The following is a 23,885-nucleotide window of genomic DNA, read 5'->3' as shown; positions in this document are numbered from 1 at the left end:
CTTCATCAGTGGGACACGTCACCTTTTTCATGTGACTGGCGTGGATCCAGTTCGGAACTCCTGCACACTTCACAGCTGTAGTAGTCGTTAGTATCACTTGGTAGGGTCCCTTCCAACGAGGCTCCAAGCACAACTTCCTTACGTGCTTCTTGATGACAACTCAGTCACCAGCTTTCAGGTTGTGTCCTGGATCATGGATCGGTGGCAGGGTGGTAGTTCCACCTGGTGAGAAAAAGAGTGGACCACATCAGCCAGACCCTTGCAGTAGTCCAACACCATATCATCTGTGATGTTCACAAGAGCATTCGCAGGCACTGCGGGCAGACTCATAGCTCGACCCATGAGTATCTCATGTGGCGACAGTCCTGTCTTCTTGTTAGGTGTATTTCTCATGGACATCAACACTAAAGGTAATGCGTCGGGCCATTTCAGATTTCTGGACGCACACATTTTTGCAACTCTCGACTTCAGAGTACCATTAATTTGCTCCACTAGTCCTGATGCTTCAGGGCGATAGCTACAATGCAACTTCTGCTCAATGTTCAGTGCTGCACACAGTAATTTAACCACCTCATTGTTGAAGTGACTTCCCCTATCTGATTCTAAAGAGACCGGAAAAAAGAAACGTGGTATCAGGTCTCTAAGCAATAGTTTTGCTACTGTGAGGCTGTCATTTCTACGTGGAGGGTAAGCTTCAATCCAATGGCTAAATACACACACAACCACCAACACACACCTCAAACCTCCACATACAGGCATTTCAATGAAATCCAATTGCTTTCTGCTGAATGGACCTCCAGCTCTCCCAATGTGGCTCAAATTCACCACTGTCCCTTTCCCCACATTCATCTGTTGGCAGATGACGCACCAGTGACAAATCACTTCAGCTGCTTGTCTAAACTTCGGGTTGAACCTGTCAATTTTGAACAACCTGATCATGGCATCCCTCCCAATATGTGCTTGGCCATGATAAAACCTTGCAAACTGTGACAAAAGTCTGTTTGGCAAAACCAATTTTCCTTCCTCTGAAACCCACAAATCATCTGATCTTTGTATGCATTGCATCCTAGCCCAAGAATGCTTCTCATCTCTGCTGACACGGTCCTGCAACAATTTCAATTCTTCTAATGTGTCAATCACCCTCAATGCGTAACCTGTGCATGTCTCATTTTCTTTTTCAGGTAACAATTCCCACTGGTCCTTGAACGATATACAGTTCAATGCGCAAAACCTTGCGACTTGATCCGCATATCCATTTCCCATTTAAACTACATCCTGTGATTTTAAATGTGCACTACATTTCACCACGGCAATCTCATGAGGTAACTGAATCGCATGCAACAATTCCTTAATCCTCTCACCATTTTTCACTGGTGAACCAGAAGAGGTCAAATAACTCCTCTGTGACCACAGTTGGCCAAAATCATGAACAATTCCAAATCCGTAATGACTATCAGTATAGATAGTAACTCTCATCTGAGCAGAGACATGGCAAGCCCTGGTAAGAGCTACCAGTTCAGCTACTTGAGCGAAATACACTCCTTGAAGCCAAGACGCTTCCATGATACCAGAAATTGTGCATACCGCGTATCCAGCTCTCAGCACTCCTATTGAGTCTCTCAAACATGAGCCATAGACAAAGATAATTTGGTAATTTTCTTCCAATCGAGTGTCTCTAATATCAGGTCTTGGTTTTGTGCATGGTTCCGTTACCTCAAGACAGTCATGTTAAACATCTTCCAAACTTTAAATCTCTGTATTTTCACTTGGGAGCAAAGTTGCCGGGTTCAACACTGTACATCTCTTTAACGTTACATTTGGTGACCTCACTATAATCTTTTCATATTTGGTCAATCTTGCATTTGTCAGGTGTTGCGTTTTTGTACGCGTCAGAAGAATTTCAACTGAGTGAGGGACCATGACTGTTAAAGGATGTCCCATCACTATGCCTTCACACTGTATAAGGCTTTGTCCAACTGCTGCTACTGCACGCAGACAACCCGGTAAGGCTGCTGCAACTGGGTCCAAAGTAGCTGACAAATATGCTACTGATCGGTTTACACCTCCATGGACCTGTGTCAAGACAGACAAAGAACATGCATCTCGTTCATGACAAAACAGAATGAAAGACTTCGTGTAATCAGGCATACCTAAAGCTGGAGCCCTACACATGCTCTCCCTTAACTCAGTGAACGCTCTCCTTTCCTTCTCTCCCAACACTATAGTGTCCTGGTTCTCTTTGCTTGTCAGCCTCTGCAATGGCTCGGAGATGGCTGAGAAATTCGGGATCCATTGTTGACAGTAGCTCACCATCCCTAGAAACATCCTAACATCTCTCCGAGTTGTCGGGGGATTCATCTGTAATACTGCTGTTATTCTCTCTCTGGATAATTTTCTCGACCTTTTCTCAATTAGATGGCCCAAATACTTCACCTCTTTCTGACAATATTGCAATTTCGTGGGGGACACCTTGTGTCAGTTTTTCCCCAAGTGATTCAGTAAGGCAATCGAGTCGTACTTACACTCGCCCCTTGTTTTGGATGCAATTAACAAATCATCAATGTACTGCACCAGAGTCGATTGAAAAGGCCACTCCAATGACTCCAAATTCTTTTTCAGTATCTGGTTGAATATGGATGGTGATTCCAAAAACCCTTGAAGAATTCGACACCAACTGTAGACCTTGTCCAAGAATTTAAAACAGAAGAGAAACTGGCTGTCCTCATGAAGAGGCACGGAAAAGAACGCCTGGGACAAATCAACTACTGTGAACCATTCTGCATTACATGGAATATGTAACATAATTACAGCTGGATTTGGTACTACTGGGCAACATTTTACCACTATGCCATTGATCTTTCTCAAATCTTGGACCACCCGAACTTTCCCACAGGGCTTTCTCAGTCCCATTATTGGTGAATTACATGGACTGTTCAATACCTCCTTTAAGACTCCATGCTTCACAAAATCTGCGATGATTTGTGCAACCTTTATAAGGACATCTTGTGCCATATGGTACTGCGGTATCTGGGGGAATATTGCATTCGACTTCACACTGACTTTAACTGGCTCTACTCCTTTGATCAATCCTACTTCTTTCCCTGTCAAATCCCACACCTTTTCCTTAACTGTTCCCTGTAAGTCTGAGGGAAGTTCAGCCACTGTGAACATCGGAAAGAAATTTATCAGAGGATATTCCTCATCTGTGGTCTCAATTTCAGGCTCTGAAACCTGTTCTTCCTCTTCATCATAACTGTTTGTCTGGACCTCAATTCCATCATTAGAACAGGTGATCGAACACCTTGTTTTGCACAATAAGTCTCTTCCCAGTAGGGATAGGGGACTTGAATCACAGACCACAAATCTGTGCAGTCCTAGGAATGTGCCAAGCTCAACTTGAACCGGAACAGGAGCTGATTTGCTACCCCTACTACCTTGACTGTCTGTCCCGAAAGGGGTAGTTTTGGAACTCCTGCACTTCTGACTGTGGAGCGTGTAGCTCCTGTGTCAACCAAAAATGAAACCTTGTGACTCATTACCTTCCCTTGCACAAAGGGTCCTCTCTGATCTACCTCTAAAGATGCTGCAAGCCTGCACTCCTCTCCGTCTGAACTTTCATCCGACCATTCATCGTTTATTCCATTCTCACTACGAAATGGGAATTGCTGTACTGTGTTATTTTGACTCGTTCTTTGACCCATGACCTGTTGAGGAAGTATCACCTGTTGCTGTTCCATTGGGGCTAAAGGCATTTGCATTTTCTATCTAGGTACCATGGGAACCTGCTGCTGCATTGGTTGTAACTGCATATGTGGCATTTGCACCTGCTGCATGGGTTGAAAACCTTGCATCTGATTCACATTATTCTGAAAATTCGGGTTTGGACCTCTCATTATTGGACCTCTCACATTTTGAAATGAACTGATATCATTGCTTTGTTGAACAACACCTCCCTGCACCATCATTGGGCACTCCCGCTTCCAGTGTCCAACGACCCCGCAAACATGACAAGGTAATAGTTTCTTTATTCCCTGTGTGTCATTTTGAACTACTACAGTGTTCAAATCTGGACCGCGGTTAACCATACCTCCTCGTCCTCTACCTCTCTTCTGCGACTGAAACATCCCATTTCCCTGCGGCTGCTGTACCACTTGCTGGGGAAAACTTCCCTGCATCCCTGTCTGCGCTGCCTTGATTTGCCTCACCATCGCTTTCTCCTTCAACTTTCTCTACTTCAACTCAATCTCATCACTACAGTACTTTACATACTGCAACACCTCATCAATCGGTTTTGCTTGCCAGCAAATCAAATGACTCTTAATCATCTGGCCAATTTCAGGTCTCAATCCTTCCATGAATCTGAACACAAAGTGATTCATATCCTTTGCCTCAATAGTCTCTGTGCCACTGTAATGCTTGAACGCTTTCAACAACCTCTCATAATATGCATGTATCGACTCTTCGGCTTCCTGGGCAGTTCTATCAGTCCTCTGCCAATCAATATTCTTAGGCGAGACTCTCGTTTTCAGAAACTCAATCACTTAATAATAATACTTCATCACCACAGGAGACGGAGACGGCGCACCTGTTTGTCTGTCCCTTGCTGGGTCATCCGTCGGCCAACCTACACTCCTCTTGCACTCAATCCACAAATCAGCTGGAACTATTATCACAAAGATAGTGTTCAGGTCTTCCCAAAGACACTTCACAAGCCTCACAAACCTGTCTGTCTGCTGATACCATTCTATTGGTTTCTCTCTCAACTTGGGGTAATCATTCGTAAATGATAAAATGTCACCTCTGGTCCAAGGTACATGGACAAGAGTTCTTCCCGCAGTTTCTCTCATTGGTAACATCTTTACGGGATTTGCGTCCTGTTGTATTTTAGCAGTCTGTTCTGTATGATCACTTTTCCTCTTGTCTCTTTTCTTCACCCATCTGCCTTGCCACTTGTCCAAGGCTCCCCAAACTTGTGCACTCTGCAGTATCTCTTTGAGGTGCGCTTTCATTCCAGAAGACCTCATACGTTCAAAATCCTTTGGCTCAAAATCTAATCTGTAACTTCTCTTCAAATGTTTAGTATTCTCTAGGTCTATGCCATATTTGTCGGCCGGGTTCGCCAACCTCTGGTGCAACTTGCTCACGTTCCTAGTTATTCTTGGGCACAAATACCTCAATTCTGCTTCAGTGTATGACTCTAGCCTGTGCACCCCCATGTTTCCTTCAATGAGTTCACCTGCTTCCATTCCCAACCTCACGTAGTTTAGGTATTCTCCTTCCGCTCTCCCTGCTGCTACAGGAGCAGTCTGTGGAGTATTGAGTTTGTCTAACCAGTCAGTCAGCTATTGTGCTGTTAAACCTTGCAATGAAATGTTTCCAGCCTGTACTAAAGGCGTCTGTGGTGCATTTGCATTCGAAGTCTACGGTGCCAGTAATCTCGAAGTTGATTGTCTCAGCACCTGGAGGAATCCCAATCGGACTAAAATCTAATCAGGACCTTGATCCTTCTAATGTCTCCTCCTGTTGTATTTTGTGTCATTACCCCTTGATCGCATACACTTGGCTTCGCCTGCGCATACAATGGTACAGGTGGACCAACCGTAATAGGCAAAGATATAGCATCTGGTATCTGTCTATTTCCCAAAATCTGTGGAAGATTAACTCCCATATGCTGGTTCATCATTTGCGGCATGTCTGACTGCGCTCCTGTGACCGAAGTGTATCTCGGCATTGCTTGCGGCTGCACCTGAGGCATTTAAGGTGGAGTTGGTTCAGTCTGAATCAACCTTGGCCTCGGATATGTCTCTTCTGTCGGCACCATCAGATTGGTGGCAGTTTCTAGAAGCACTCGCTTTGGGTTGGAGAACACTGGATATACTGCACAGTGATTTATAAGGTGAGCCATGGAGGGGAAGTGATATATATATTTTTTTAATGGATTAGAGGGAATAAGAAAATTTTAATATTTCAAAGGAAGTGAGAAAAGTATAAAAAGTTAATTTCACCTGGACATGGGGTTCTGAATATTTGGTATAGATTGGGGGAAATATGGGTTACTATTCTTAGTTATTTGGTTGTAATTGTGTTTATTTAATTATAAAACCCTCCTTCTACATATATAGATATGCATAGGGTAAACGGATTATTAGTGATGGTTTGGTGTAGATAGATAATATGAGGTGCGGTCTCAGTAAGCTGAGTGCTAGGGGTAAATTTAAGATTTTGTACTATATGGATCTCTATTAAGTTTTTGCATTTCCTTAATAATAGAAATCTCAGAATAGGAGTTACTTGGATACGATAGTAAAGGACCACCTTAAGTATATATCTTGGACCTATACGACATTGGTAAGAGTTTGGGTTTATGCATAACTACACTAGCAATCACATCTATCACTAGGGATGGAGGCTATTTTGGATAGGTGGTTCAGTCAGCTTTATCTTTTATAGATACACGTAGTCACTACTTTTCTTTTTGAGCACTAATTTCATGACTTTTTGTTTGATAATGCAGCACATAATTTAATGATAAAAATGCATGATGGCACAAGTATGATATTTTTAAATGGTAACAAAGATACTTCAAGAAAGTGCATGACTTTCCATCCCACCATATGTAATACACTGGTGGTGGTCTCTATATTTGTATAGTTGGACCAAGACTATAATAATAGGTATCCATACGATTGCAGCCCTGAGGAAGTCATTGGGAAATTCCCTGATAAAACACGTGTTGGCTGGCTGTGAATCTGAACAAGGAGTGGAACTAATATAAACCACAAGATACCGTTAAGGAATATGATTTATTTGGATTGAAGAATTCTGAACTCTGATTTTGGAATATATAACAAACTGGGAGCAACAAAATTTAATTATTCGGTCTTTTTGGATTTGGACATTGACTGTATATGAAGGACATTGACACACAGGATGATTATCACTTGTCGTTTCCCCGTTTTTTCTTGTAGCAATATATAAAATTCAGTTATGATTGATTGATTATCTGCCCATGAGTACTGTCTTATTCGAATCTATGACAAATTGATAAGTATTGATTTTGTGATACTGTTTATGAGTGCCTCTTGTATTTAACAGTTTCTAGAAGGGGTACATCAGGGTACATCCTCTGAACCTGTGGCGTTTGCAACTGAGGTTGCATTAGCGGTGTGGTGGGCACACCAAAACTACTCTGCATCGGAACTTGTGTTGGGACAGGACTAACCTGTGTCTGACTCCCTGTTGTCTTGTCTTGTATCAAACCTGTAGGACATGTACTGGTACTCAGATCATTTCCACCTGGCACATATGGCGGTGGGCGATCATTCAGTAACTGTGTAAGGAACTCATCATCATCTGATTCATCTACCACTGTCAAAGGTTTTCTAACCTCTTTTCCTCTGGAACGACTTTTGTTTGTTTTATGGGTAGCTTTCTTTCCTGTGCCTTCAACCTCTGGGGTTATCACTGGAAACAGCTTAACTCCTTCTAATGTCTCTCTCCTCCAAACTCTCTGTGCACTATCCCATCTAGCCTCCGCTAGTGTCTTTTCTGCTTTCCTCATTCTCCTCTCAAATTTCTTTTGCTTTTGACTCAAACTAGACTCGTAGACTTCACTATTGACCTAGTAAATCGCACAAATTACAACATAAATTAAGTGTCTCATACACTTATCAACATACTCTGGAGTCTTAGACCATGCAGGGTCCGTACATCATCAACAACCAGGTGGACAATTTTTTTTGCACAAAGCGCCACACTCACAGGAAGTTCGACTACTTCTCTACTCTCATACTGAGGAGTACGCCCACTCCTACTAAAACATCATCTGGCCTAAAATCCTCACAAACCTCACAATTCACCTGCGATTTGCATAAGCTGTGCAAGCGCAAAACCTACTCATTCACACTGTCACTAGAACGCCGATAACATACTAAACTTCCTTCAGCAAGCTCCAAGATTCCAGGAAAGTCATTTGGGACCTAGGGAGACATCCTCTCTCCAATTTGCATCATTGAAAAAATTCAAAACCCAATTTATTCAGTACACCTTGTCTACTACCAAACCGTTTCAAGGGCCCAAACTCATCCGCATCAAAACTGTTAATTATCACACTGGGGCTTCAAAGGCTAAACATCAACTCTACAAAACTGTGATATCATCCGCACTGCTATCAAAGAACAGTTGATTATCGCACCATCAACTCTATCAAACCGTGATCTTTCATACTCTGGCCCCAAAGAGCCAAACCATCTTCTACTACCAAAAACTGTTAGCACGTCGGAGCCTTAATAAGTAAACTTACAAGGGGACGCAATCAGGTCGACAAACTTTTGGACCGCGTTTGTAGACTTCCCAGTACGAAATACCCTTTTACCAGCATCAATCAATATGCCAATGAACATTTAGTAATAACCAATCAATAATCAATAAAAAATCAATAGAAGGTCAATAATCGAACACACCATGACCTTTCAGTCATGAATAACCACACCAATTTAATTAGGAGTTAGAACATTTATTTTCATATTGTTAACAATCTAATATCATGTAGGTTAATCTCATTAGCAATAAAAACACATTAATCAATACATGGATTATATACGTTCAGATTATGATGCATATCATTAATACGAATCAGTTTAGCAGAGTCTAATTAGTACATGAATCAACAAAGCAAGAATTCAGTAATTTGTCTGTTTGCGTACGATCTCAGTGAACACCTCAACTAACCACGAATTAGCATTAGCATGTTGGGCTTCATGCAAAACAATTTAGCAACAAGAATTTAGAAAACATCTGAACTAAGGCCTCTATCAAAATTAGCAGTTGGTACCTAGAAGCAAAGGCAATCACAATTTGCATTTGGATAGTTACCAATCCAACAGATCAGCAAGCAGCGCCAGTCTTCGTCCTCAGGACATCAGTCGATCCATCAGGCAGAGATAGGGCGGGGCAAAGTCTTTAGCATTTCGGCAAAGCAAAGTCTCTTTCAAGATGCATTAGATAACATAGCTAGGGAATTATCACTTCCCTCAGATAGAGTAAAAGTTAGCATCGGGCAAGAATGGGGTAGAGGATGGTTCAAAGTATCAGGGCAACGCTAGAGAATAGACAGACGTGTCCGGAAAAGTGGCTCGGGTCGAATGCTAGAGTGGAATGGGCAATGGCAAAAATGGAATGGCTGATTTCTCTGTGCACACAGACATTAAGTCAAAACTGTCAAACTATCCCCTAATATCTCCATCCAATAATTTGCAAACACCTTCTTAGAACTTTCGACAGTTCACAGTTCCCATGTCACGGTTTGGTTCATTTTATTGACGTCTTCAACGGTTGGAATGTCAGGTAGCAAATGTTACAATTCATATTCGAGTCAGTGTCTTCTCCTAGTACTGTTAACCTTGCACCTGTTACGAATTACACTGTTGCATTTAGCAAGAACATCGCCTTCTAGCAAGCTAGTTCACATGAGAAAAGAATTCTACTACGGTTACAAACACATAGCTTCTGGAAAAGTACAGCTTCTCGTCCTTCAGGAAAAACAGCATTAAACCAGTTAGAATGAAATTCAAATATGAGGCTAGGCAGCTAGACCAAAGCCCTGCTAACTTAAGCATTTAGTAATATAAAGCAAACTCTTAACATGAAACCTTAATTATGATATACTACTACAAAATTAAAACATATTGCATAACATTTCAACATTAATAAGCATTTTCATTAGTCTTCGTATACATTGGTAACCTTCCCGTGGGCACATTCCAATGCGTGCATTATTTTTCTACGTTAAACAAATTTTCTAAGCAGCTTCATCACACAATATTTGTAAGCTTCGCATTAATATTTCTTGTTAAAACACACGCGTCAACATTACCATACACAACCCCCAGTGAGTGGCCTTTGGCTGTGTATGGGGTGGAGTTGGGTGCAGGGTCTGGTCTAAGACCAGGCCCTGAAGTGTCCAGAAAAGCACTTACGGACACCCTCCCCATAGTTGTTGTTTGGTAATTCATTTTCCCAGCCATTCGGGGTCCCTCTGAGGTCCTTTGGGAGTCCCTCAGGAGTTCTGTGGAATTGTGGTGACCCAACATTTTTTTAAATTTCTTTTTACATTTCTGGGCCCCGGGGAGAGAGGGGGAGGTCCCTAACATGGCCCCTTATGTCTTTTTTCAGAAGCGTTTTGAGAGGACCAAGACCCCGAATCTTGTATTGGCCATCACAGCATTTCTTTTCATGGCCCCTAGGGCATGCAGAAGGCTTACATTTTTTCATTTCAGCCCAAGGTTCATAGGTCCATACATTTTGAACCTTCATTTCTCGAAAACTACTACACAGGTTTACACTAATTCACAAAAAACACACGTTCTGGTTGAAGATCTAGCTTTATGCCAAATTTGGTGTAATTCTGTTCATGTTTTGGCTGCATTGCTGTTCAAAAATCCCTATGGAAATTCCATTGGGATATTGTGTTTTGGAACTCCCCCCATTTTACTCTGCACTTGCTTGACGGATCACCCTGAAACATTCTAGGAAGGAGGAGGGGGGTGACATTTTTTTTGGAAAGTTTGGTGAAAGTTCGATCAATGGTATTAAAGGTCTTATCAAAATAAGAAATCAATTTCCTGTGGTAACTAACATGACCTATTGGTCAGGGGGGTCAGCCCTCTTTATTTGCTGATCTTTTTAAAGTGCCATATTTCACATTTTCTTCCGTCTACTATAGCCTGCTTGGGGCAATGGGTCACTCCAATTTAGCCTTTGGCTCGCTTAACTCTGAGGGACAGCTTTTTTCTATTACGCACGTGCACAGCCACCTAGACAATAGTCCTTTTTGTTTTATTTATTTATTGTTGAGAATAGTAATTTTCCTGATGGGTCATTTTTTATTGTTTTTTTTTGCAAACACAGAGATGCTACCGTTAGCCATTTTGACTAAATATTAGTTGTTTTTAGTTTTACACTTTTAATGTCTATTGAATACATATGTAAATAAAATCTAAATAATAAAAAATACAGGCTTGCCAAAGCAAGCCTTATTGGCTTTCCCAATGCTTGTTTCCTTTGCAGGAAGGTGCGAAGAGGAGGTTAAGCACCAGCAAAGCCATAGCTTATTTCTTTTTAGATGCCAAAGTAAAGCCAGACATACCTGGCACTATTTAAATGCAGGCCCTACCTGTGTTCATTTTATCACCAGTGAAGGGTGGACTTTCCTCAAATTAATATAAAGTACATTTAAGCCAATCTGGCTAATATTACAATATGGGACACTAATAACACAAAACAATGCCTAAAACGTTTCTCACTCAGAGCCTCTTTACTAGGTTAATTTGCTCAGTGGGATTATTTTTATTAATTTCCTTTTCCGATTGCATGTGCACGTTTGCTCAGACTTTCCTGTTTGTCAGCTCCGCTGTGCTCGGTGGTCTTGACGAAGATTCCAGAGGCCGAGTGACGCAGTTTGAAGGTCAAAGAATCCCTGGCCCCATCGCACGCTGTCCCCACAGCTGCAGAATGGTGCATGCTTCCAGGCCAAAAATATATTTTTATCGAACGCATTCCACAGATAGAGACAGCAAGTGCAGAGAGAGAGTATGCGGTTTGTAGGCCAGACTAGAGAACTGTCACCACGCTTTACATAACACCTCAATTAGGGCGGCCCGCATGAAATGCCAGGCTTTCATGCCCTCCACTCTATTGAGAATCAGATTATTCATATGCTTTTTGTTTAAACCTTCGGCCTACTCCATCCATTTCAAGAAAACGCAATGTGACAGGTTTGTTCAGGGCTGGCACACGCTATTTGCTCAGTTAGGCAAAATGCAAAAGTTTACTCCCGTGCCCCAGAGACAAGAGAGCGTGCAAGGACAACACACACACACCTCCTGTACATCGCATGTTGTGCTTCCTTCACGGAGCTCGGACCTCCAAGAGAAAACATTTTAAAATAAACAGCAACATACCTTGTAACACATTCAAAACATGCACTTTTCACTTTTACCCAGAAAATAAAGTGTAAGGTTGGTATTTTTTTTAAAATAGGGCTTGTCTGGGCTTGTTTGGGCTTCTTGGCTTCTCCTCTCCCGGAAGGCCCTGCCCTCCTCCCTCCTCATCAGAGCTCTTCCCGCTCCTGACTCCTGCTGCCCCCACCCACGCACGCCCATTGGAAGTTTCCCTCCCTCCTCCCAGCTTCCACTCCCTCCCCCCTCCCCTCTTATGCCGGCCGCAGCGCGAGGTTAGAAGCGACCTCTGACCCTGCATCCTTGCAGGCAGGTTGCTTCCTCCTCACCACTGCTCCGGTAAATGCTGCCATTGTTTTGGGCTTGTTTGGGCTTGTCTGGGCTTGTTTGGGCTTCTTGGCTTCTCCTCTCCCGGAAGGCCCCGCCCCCCTCCCTCCTCCTTGGAGCTCTTCCCCCTCCTGACTCCTGCTGCCCCCGCCCCCTCCCTCCCAATGAAGGTTTCCCTCCCTCCTCCCAGCTGCCACTCCCTCCCACCTCCCCTCTTATGACGGCCACAGCGCGGACGCGCAGTGGGGCGCGCCGCTCGTGCACAAAGGCGCGCCAAAGGCAAACCCGTCTGCGCCCGTCCGCGCCAAGACCACGGCCAGCGCCAGACCCCCTGGCCAACACGCCTCCGCACCACCAAACACCTTTACACTGCCAACGAACTCCACGCCCTTAATCCAGGACGCTCCTCCATCTGCTTTCAGTCCACACCAACGCGCCCCAAAGGACCCTTCTCCTGCAAAGCCTGCAATTTCACCTGCAACCTAACCTCCAAACTCCAAATCAAAACAGACAACTGCCTAAGATGCATCCTACTTAACACCCGCTCCGTCCACAAACATGCAGTTGAACTCTGGGACCTTCTGACCACATACTCGCCCGACGTCGCATTCCTCACTGAAACCTGGATGAATTCGGCCTCAGAACCAGACGTAGCCATAGCCATACCAGAAAACTACAAGATCACCAGAAGAGACCGAATCAACAGACCAGGAGGAGGAATCGCCATAGTCCACAAAAACACCATAAGAGTCTCCACCAACTCCCATAACACCATCAACTCTGCCGAGCACCTCCACTTCAAAATCCACATCAACGCCAACAACACACTCAGAGGAACACTGGTCTACAGACCCCCTGGACCCAGACCACAGTTCTGTGACAACATCGCCAACACCATCAGCTCCCAAGCGCTTGCCTCAACAGACTACATCATCCTTGGTGACCTAAACTTCCACCTAGAAAATAACAACGATATCAACACCACCAACCTAATCGACAACCTCGCCATCTTCGGCCTTAAGCAACTCGTCAATTCACCCACCCACTCCGCAGGCCACACACTCGACCCCATCTTCTCAGCCAGCAACCACGTCTCTTTCAGCCACACCACCGAACTCAGTTGGACAGACCACCGCTGCATCCACTTCTCCTACCAAAAACCAGTCGCTCACCACCACCGCACACAACCCCCAACGCAACTGGAACAAAATATCAATGGATCAACTGATCTCCACTCTCGCCCGGGCCCCACCCCCTGGGACCCCGGATCCCAACATAGCCACCACCAACCTGCATTGCTGGATAGAAGATTGCGCCAACACCCTCGCACCGCTCAAAAAAAAACCAAACACCTCCCACAAAATCAAGGCCAGCTGATTCACCCCAGAACTACAGGAATCCAAACGGCTATGTCGCAGAATGGAAAAAAACTGGCACCTTGACACTACCAACTCCAACCACATCGCTTTCAAGGATGCCCTACGCAAATATCACCAACTGATCTGCACCACCAAAAGGACCCACTTCAGTAACCGCATCGACGCCAACGCTCACAAAAGTAAAGAGCTCTTCTGCATCGTCAATGAGCTCTCCACCCCAGGACCTGCTCCAATGAACCCCTGCCATCACAGGAGTTCTGCAACTCACTGGCAACCCACTTCCATCAAAAGATAGAAGAAATCCAAAATAGCTTCAAACCCCAGGCCCACTAGCTGACTACAAACACCCAAGAACCCAATGCTCCAGGCAACACCCACCTCCTCCACACCTGGACCCCCGTCAACATAGAGGACACCGCCACCACCATGGCCTCCATCCACTCCGGATCACCATCGGACCCCTGCCCACACCATATCTTCAATAAGGCAAACATCATCATCGCCCCCCACCTCTGCAAAACCATCAAAAGCTCCTTCGAGTCAGCCACCTTCCCAGAAAGATGGAAGCACGCAGAAATCAACACCCTGCTAAAGAAACCAAAGACAGACCCAAATGACCCCAAGAACTACCGGCCGATCTCCCTCCTCCCCTTCCCAGACAAGGTCATCGAAAAAATTTTAAACAGCCAACTATCCCGGTTCCTGGAAGACAGCAAGGTACTCGACACCTCCCAATCCGGATTCCGCAGAAACCACAGCACTGAGACTGCACTCATTGCTGCCACAGACGACATTAGGACCATGCTCGACGAAGGAGAAACAGAAGCACTCATCCTCCTGGACCTCTCCGCAGCATTCAACACTGTATGTCATCACACTCTCCGCACACGCCTCCACAACGCTGGAATCCGCGACAAGGCACTCAACTGGATCTCGTCATTTCTCTCAGACAGAACCCAGAGAGTCCACCTCCCACTGTTCCTGTCAGAAGCCTCCAGAATCATCTGTGGCATTCCCCAAGGATTTTCGCTCAGCCCCACGCTCTTCAACGTTTACATGGCCCCCCTCGCCAACATCGCACGAACCCACCACATCAACTTAGTTTCCAACGCAGACGACACTCAGCTCATCCTCTCCCTCACGAAAGACCCTACAACTGCAAAGAACAACCTCCACAACGGACTTCACGCCATCGCCAGCTGGATGGAATCAAGCCACCTCAAGTTAAACACAGACAAGACAGAAATCCTCATCTTTGGCACCAACCCTCAACTTGGAATGACTCCTGATGGCCCACCTCCCTAGGAACGGCGCCCTCACCCACCACCCACGCACGCTACCTAGGCTTCATCTTGGACTCCACACTCACCATGACTCAGCAGGTCAATGCCATCTCCTCTTCCTGCTACAACACTCTCCGCATGCTCCGCAAAATCTTCAAGTGGATTCCCGTCGAAACCAGGAAAACTGTCACCCACGCCCTGGTCAGCAGCCGATTGGACTACGGAAACACCCTAAATGCAGGAATAACAACCAAACTCCTAACAAAACTGCAAAGAATCCAGAACGCATTCACCCGCCTCATTCTGGACATCCCACGCCGTGACCACATTTCCCCCCACCTCAGAGACCTTCACTGGCTACCAGTATCAAAGAGGATCACCTTCAAACTCCTCATCCACGCACACAAGGCCCTCCACAACACAGGCCCAGCCTACCTCAATGACAGACTCACCTTACACACCCCCACCCGCAATCTTCGCTCCGTCAGCCTCGCCCTCGCCTCCATCCCCCGCATCCGCTGCACCACCGCCGGAGGAAGATCCTTCTCTCACCTAGCTGCCAAGACCTGGAACTTCCTACCGCGCCATCTTCGCCAGACCCAAGACCTCTTGACATTCAGGAAACGCCTCAAGACATGGCTCTACCACCAGTAGCACCCCCCCCAGCGCCTTGAGACCCTAATGGGTGATTAGTGCACTCTATAAATCCTTGATTGATTGATTGATTGAAATCTAAGAGCGGGCCAGTCCACAAGGCAGACCAGATGGGGGCCTGTGAGAAAATGTAAATACAGTAAAGTTAATCATACACCATAGCTGCTAGTCATCTGTTTATCTTTATTATGTTGCCATGTGCTCGACAAACCTCCTGAACTTTGATGATTGACCTTGTGCTCGCAGCCTTGGGCTGCAATCTGCTTATCGCTGCCATATTACTTTTTCCAATTACAGTTCTGAGAATTGTCATGCTTAATCAGTAACTGCCAGAACAAGTTTGTACAGGTCGTTGCCACCTCCTGCCAGCTGCATCTATACCTTGTCCCACCACACGTGTATCCCTGAAATATTCTGAAGACTGCAGATGACCTTGAATACGATAGGGGTGGAGTTGTCCTCTGACTAAGCAGTTTTGTGTGTATATAAGGTTGGGTGCCCCAGAGTGAAGGGGCAGCCTCCGTAGGATAGTCACTTGACTGTCCTGGGACTCTGTATTAGCTCGAGCTATAATCCATGTAATAAACTTCTCTTTGTTCTCCAGTTGGTGACTCCGTCTGATTTGTGAACTCTCTGCTAAATTGACCCAGAGGACATAAAGGGTGTCCCTCCACCGGTGGGAAGAAGACCCCGGGTGGGGGTCAAATCTTTCCCGGTTCCTCAGTTGGCGCCCGAACAGGGACCCGAGTCAGGCATCCAGGGGACCGACCAGGTGACGGAGGACTCACGATTGGATTTCAAAGGAAGGCGCCTCACACCAGATTCTGAGCTTCGTTCTCTGTCGTGGACCTGCGGATCTCCACTGTGTGTCTTCAAGCCGGCTCGACTTCTCCTGGCGCTGTCTGAATTCGGGTCTCTGTTTTCCGTGAACTACTGGAGTCCCCAACTGTTGGACTATAACAGAAGTGTCAGGTAAGGACGGGAGTTGAAAGATTCCTGTCTAAAAATAGGTCTGTGAGTATTGTACGGTTTCTATTGCTCTTTGCAAAGATCAACGTCAGTGGTAAGACTGACCTCAGTTGTCATTTAAGTATATAGGAAGCAAAAGGCATATTTGCCACTCATTTGGTGTATTCAAACCACTGGTGTAAAAAAATTTTTTTACAAAAATATTGGAAGAATGTCAGCGTTCAGTTGTTGCAGGAAATTGTGTTGTTGTCTTTGCAGTAGGGACTCCCGCCTGGAAGAAACATGCCCCGCTCCTCCGGCCGGGACTCCGAATCATGATATATATGTTAAATATGGTGTAGGTCCTATTATCTGGTCTGATATATGGAGAAAAAGAACCAAAGGTAGTTCTTATTTACAATGGCCTATTCACGGGACATTTGATAAAGATAAATTAGACTATTTACAGGAACGTTTGTTTGTGACAAAAAGTAGACCAGGGATGTTTGATTCATTACGGACTTGGCAGAAAGAAGCAGACCAAAGACGTAGGAAGGCAGAGAAAGAATTACAGAGACATAAGACCAGGACGGTGACTGAAAAGGTATATGACTCTGACGTAGCTGACCATCAACAGAAAATTTTAGAACATGACCGAAGGCTTCACTTACAAACTGATAAGTGTTACCCTTCCAGGACAGTAGTGGATAAGCCACAAGAGGAAGACCCCCTTTTAAATGATATGTTAGATAAGCCCCCGTTATATACTCCACCAATATATCCTACACTACATCCTCAACCTGCACCAGGTGACCCTATTGTGCCACCCCCGGTTGGATCTCAGGCGAGTGCTCCGCCACCCACCACCACCGCTCCTGTCACCAGACCTATAGAGGATACACCCCGCCCGACTGTACCCACCCCTCGACTGGCCCCCGTTTGGCCCACCCCTGACTCCTGTTTAGACACCACACATACCCTTGTCCCATGACCCCGCGAAAGCGCACCCTGCGCGGACACTTATTCTCTAATTCACAAGAGGAAGATGTCATTGAAGAAATGACACGGAGGTGGATGACTAATTGGAATGACTATGGGGTCAGGGACATTGTCCACACTATGAAACAATGGGATAGTTTAGTTCAGTTACATGCAGCCACTCTTATGTGCAACATTATAATACAAGAATATGAGGATGATGGTTCCTCAGCTGCCCCGGGACTGGTGGACCTCCGAAAACGCGCCTCTACTGGGCTGCCGTTTGGTTCTGATCTACATGATTATGTTGTTACTCTTCTTGTATATAGGGACCGCCTGTGGACATGTAGCCCTTCTATAAGGGCATCCATGTTTCCCATGAGAGAGGTTCCGCCAGTTTGGCGAGAACCGGTGACGGATGACGCTGGCCAAGTTATTACCGCAGGGCATTTTCAGCAAATGTGGGTACACACCCCATGGAAAAGATCTGACAAATATACCCTAAAAGCCGCCTTACCTGACTCCCATAAGAACCCTGCAGGATATTATAAAGAATTGCAACAAATTCTTGAATCATGTACTATGACGTTGTCCGATATTGACATGTTAATGGCAGCAGTAGTCCTGCAGGAAGTATGGTAAAAAATACGGAGGAACGACCATGCTGAACTAGGGGGCACATGGGACCAATTGCAAGCAGCAGAAAGAGACATGGTTGGGGGAGTGAAACCAGACCCACTTATATTGGCTCTCCCACTGTGTATTTTGGATTTAATGAAGACCATACTTGCACCACACAGGAGAAATTGGGATAAATTGGCCGCCTGTAAACAGAAAAAGGACGAGGGTGTTTCAGACTTTTATACAAGGTTTGAGGGTGTCTTTTCTGATTACAGCGGCCAAGACATGACCACTGAAGGGGGGATATAACTCTTTGTTGACAAATTCGTGGACAATTTATTACCAGACATAAAGGGAAAATTGAAATTGTGTGAAAGTACGTGGCCAGTCTCTACTGCCACTGGAATACTGACAATGGCCCAAAATTATGAGAACAGGGAGATAGAAGAACAAGAAAAGAACGAGAAAAAAACGAAGGAGTTGAAAACAAAGGTGTTATTTCAGCAGGCCTACCCTCAGCCCCGTCAACAGCAGTCCAGATCAAGGTCACAAGGACCTCCCAATGACAGAAGGCAGTCCCAACACCCTCCCCGTTCTTCCCTCTCCTACAATCAGTGCGCCTATTGCAAGCAGGAGGGCCACTGGAAAAATGACTGCCCCAAAAAGGATAACTCCACAGGCCGCCCCATGCCCCCACCGCAACAGGACTACAGACCACGCGGTAGGTCTGGTCCTGCAGACAGACCCCGCCAGCAGGCCTCTCCACGGTCCCACAGTACGCCTCGCCCGAATTATTTTGATGCTTCATCCCAGTGTCAATATTTTAATGACAACTATGATGCGTATGAAGGTCAGGGGTCCTCCTTTGACTAGGACAGCCTTCGACAGAGGGGGGTGGGACCAGTTTCTATTCCTGTTAGGCAGAATGGCCCTCACGTTGAGGTACAATTAGACGGTACTCCACATGATTTTTTGGTAGATACTGGGGCCACCAAAAGTTCTGTTAAACAGGAAGAGGTCCAAGGGGTCCCTCTGTCTGGCAATACTAACGTCTCCATGGGTTTTTCTGGTGTTCCGGTGGCTAACCCCGTCTCCCAGCCGCTGCATGTTGCTATAGGTCCTTACACCATTAGCTCCCCTCTCATTCTCACTTTGGCCTGTAGTGAGAATTATTGGGTTTGGACTTATTAAATTGTACGCCACCATTTATTGCTCTCCGGATGGAGTTCATGTCACTCTAGGTCCAAATATTTCCCCGTCACAATTTTTGTCAAAACCACTTCCACCCGAACTTCGAGATTTGCCAGACATTTTATGGGCCACACATAAGGACGATGTTGGATGTTTGGACATATCACCGTATGTCATACACTTGAAAGCCAATGCCAAATTGCCTCGTCTTCCCCAATACAAATTATCCCAACACATTGAACAACTCAAAAATATTGTGACCCAGTTGATTGATTTGGGTGTCATTGAAGAAACGCGTGGTAATGATTGTAACAGTCCTGTCCTTCCTGTTCATAAAAAATTATTTGATGGCACCGCGTCTCCAGGACTCCGATTTGTTATTGATTTACGGGCGGTCAATAAGATTGTAATACCCCAGTTCCCTGTTGTTCCTGACATTACGACATTATTAACAATGATACCTGCCTCTGCTACTTGGTTGTCTGTTATCGATCTTAAGAATGCATTCTTTAGCATTCCCATTAATCCAGATAGTAGACACATCTTTGGGTTTTCACTGGGTGGTCGCAGTTTCCGGTTCTGTCGCGCTCCACAAGGGTATACTGAATCGCCTAGCATTTTTAGCCAGGCCCTCAAGGGTCAGTTAGATGCCTTTGTTTTTCCTTGCTCCTTGACGCTGGTTCAATATGTGGATGACCTTTTAATAGCATCCACTTCAGAACAAAATTGTAAAACAGATACTGTAGCCTTATTAAAACATCTCGCACACCATCACCATAAGATCTCCCTCTCCAAATTGCAATATTGTAGACAGGAGGTTATATACCTAGGACACCTCCTGTCTAAGGAGGGACGTACGTTAACGGCTGAGAGAATACAAGCTATACGAGACATACCGGTTCCAAGGACACAGAGAGAGGTTAGGGCCTTTATAGGTATTACCTCCTTCTGTCGTCAATGGATTCCTAATTATTCTCTTTTGATAAAAGCATTTTTGCATCTCACCCACAAAGATTGTCCTAAAAAGATTGAATGGAATGATGATTTTCAGTCTGGTTTTGATCAATTGAAAAATACACTCTGCACAGCACCTGTACTGGGTACGCCTGATTATCGTAAAGATTTTCAGTTATATGTGAGCGAGAGAAATGGATGTTCACTATCAGTGTTAACCCAAGAGCATGGTGGCAAACAACGCCCCTGTGCTTATTTTTCGGCCCTACTGGATCCAGTGGCCCGTGCACTCCCGAAATGTCTACGGGCATTAGCCACTGCAGCGGTTGCAGTGCGCCAGTCGGCCGGGATAGTCATGGATTCACCCCTCACCCTGTTGGTCCCACACACTGTTGACGCACTATTAAACAAAACAAAAACACAGCATCTTACTAATGCACGATTAACTACTTATGAACTGACACTTTTAGCTAGTCATATAACATTAAAAAGGTGCAACACGCTCAATTCTGCCACTTTATTGCCAATTACTGAAAAAAATGAAGATTCTTATGATGACATACATGACTGCATTCTCCGGACGGAGGATGAAACAAAAGGGAGAGTGGACTTACAGGACACTCCACTGAGATACCCTGATGGCATATTATACGTAGATGGTTCATGCATCAAGCTACCCGATGGCACTACCTCTGCAGCCTATGCAGTTACAACAGCTAACACTGTAGTTGAAACAGCTAGAATACCACATAACTCTGCTCAGGCCGCAGAATTAATAGCTCTAACACGAGCCTGTGAGTTAAGTAAAGGACTTAATGTGAATGTTTACACGGACAGTCAGTATGCATTTGGCATAGCACACAATTTTGGTCGCTTGTGGGCAGAACGAGGATTCCTCACTTCACATGGGACACGTATTCAACATGGGACCCTTATAACTAACTTACTTTCTGCCCTGGCGTTGCCCAAAACAATGGCTATCATGAAGTGTAGTGCACACAAAAAGGTGACAGATGAAACTGGATGGGGCAACGCCCTAGACGATCAGACAGCAAAAGATACAGCGTATGCAAAGACAGGACACATGTATGTGGTAGATAGTACAGAGAAGGTTCGTCCCCATGAAATATTTGGGAACACGGTAGAGAGTGTCAGGAAGATACAGGATGAGGCAACTGAACAGGAGAGAAAGGAATGGGAAGAAGGGAAGGCCAAGTTAGATGAAAATACGCTGTGCTGGACAGATCTGTCACAGAGGGAAAGATGGATGTTACCCGATGCATTCGTGCTGCCAGTAGTGACTATGGCCGATGGTCTTGCACACGTTAGTGCGAAAAGCATTTGTGATTTGCTTGATCCGGTTTGGTCTAATAAAAATATCAGAAGAGTATCTGACCAACTGGTTCAATCCTGCATGATTTGTTTACAACATAACATAGGGAAGGGTGCCTCAGTCCCCGCTGGGCATTTTTCCCCACCAACATATCTCTTTGAAGTACTACAAATGGATTATATTGAGATGGAAAGGTGTAATAACTTGAAATATGTCCTAGTTGTGGTCTGTATGTTTAGTAAGTAGGTAGAAGCTTACCCTACTAAAGATAATACTGCCCTTACCACCGCAAGGGTACTTCTGAAGGAGTTCTTCCCACGGTTTGGGGTCCCAAGGTGTGTCTGGTCAGATAATGGGAGTCATTTTGTAGGGCAGGTGATGAAAAGGGTGTGTGAAGGGTTGGGCCTCCGCCAGAAGTTTCATGCAGCTAACCACCCCCAGTCAGCAGGACTAGTTGAAAAATATAATGGCACACTTAAATTGAAGATGTCAAAAATATGCGCAGAACGCGGTATACGGTGGCCGGACGCGTTGCCCCTGGCTTTAATGTCTGTCAGGATGACGCCTCACTCTAGATCAGGGTTGTCACCCCATGAGATAGTGATGGGTAGGCCAGCAAATGTCTGGGGGGTCCCTCGACCTCACAAGTACTCAGAACTAGAACATCCTGTTTTGATGGACTATTTAAATGAACTCACTAATTCTTTGCGTTCTATTCACTAACAGGTGCGTGAAGCACTTCCATCTGTATCCACTGATCCAGGCCACAAGATACTACCTGGAGACTGGGTCCTCACAAAGAATTTCCAGCGGAAAAAGAGTCTCGAACATCGATGGAAAGGTCCGCGACAGGTCCTCCTTGCTACTCAAACAGCAGTTAAAGTCGAGGGAGCTAAGAATTGGATACATGCATCCCACTGTAAGAAAGTACCCCTACTAGTACCCTCTGATGAAATAAAAAGTGGTGACCACCCGACGACTGAGGACCATTTCAGCAACACTATGCGGAGTGATAAAAAACAGAACGACAGTGTGCTGCAGGAGGTTCCCTCAGATTTAGGTCACACTGAACAATTGTTTCCTGACCATACCATACCACAGTCCACAAGATACGATTTCCGCCCACAAAAATAAGAAAATGAACAATGAACTGATTGCTTGTCCCCTGTATTAAGTCTGACAATAGCTGCAGGGCTGTGATTTTGACTGTCGGGCGGACCAGAGTGTGTCAATAAGACTGCTGGAATCACCCCACAGTGAAGCAACCACCAGTCACGGGCAGCACCTAGGTTGGACTGAACTGCTCGTGGGACAAGCAATAAAGAAAAATGGGTGTTATAGAAGAAGACAAGAGGAAAAAGAAGAAAATAAGTAATTTAAAAAGACTATTAGGCCCACGTATCGCTTGTCTCACCATAACAATACTATTTTTGGTACTTCTGTCCTGCATTGGGTGGGTAATACATGATTCTGACTCAGAGGTCTCACCAACTACGCCACTGCCTCCAGAACACAGCCATGTTTCCTTACCACCCCATGACGAAGGACGACGTAAGGAATATGAAAACAATACCTTCATATCTATGTTACATCAACATCAGCTGGCTGTAAATAGAACAAATTGTTGGATATGTGGCTTGCTACCGAGTTCCGTGCAAAGAAGGTTGCCATATATTGCATTCCCTTTTTCTTTTGATGGCTCCTGCAGCGCCTGGTATGAACTATCAGCCATTTGGGCTACCTCAATGGATGCTACTAATTCCGGACTATTGGTCACCCACCTATACCAGTTATGCTGGCCCACTGGAATGAGAGTTTATGGAACAAAGGAAGAAAAGTCAGAATATGCTGACCGATGAAATAGGTCTACTGACATATATTTTTTATCCTTTAATACCACACCCCGGATTGTCCGAAGATTTTTTGTAACACAGGTCAAGGCTCCACTTTGTTTTCAGAAAAGTGGTAATAGAAGTGTAGGTGCCAGTAACTGTAATGCTACAGTGATATTGAATGGAACTAATTGGCCAACCATGATACCATCACACAACTCGTATTTTGTTTGTGGTAATAATGCCTACACCTCCTTGGTACCCACCTGGACCGGCACGTGTTACATTGCTTGGTTACTACCACCAACTTACACAGCTGGCCCTCAATACCACAGGACTCGGAGAGGGGTAATATCTGCAGAAGATACCTCAGCACAAGAAGCATTGGACTACTTTAAAGGAGTCCTTCCATTTTGGGGCCCTATGAT

Source organism: Pleurodeles waltl, chromosome 9 (genome assembly GCF_031143425.1).
Source record: "Pleurodeles waltl isolate 20211129_DDA chromosome 9, aPleWal1.hap1.20221129, whole genome shotgun sequence".
Classification (NCBI taxonomy): domain Eukaryota; kingdom Metazoa; phylum Chordata; class Amphibia; order Caudata; family Salamandridae; genus Pleurodeles; species Pleurodeles waltl.
This window is presented reverse-complemented; position numbering follows the sequence as displayed.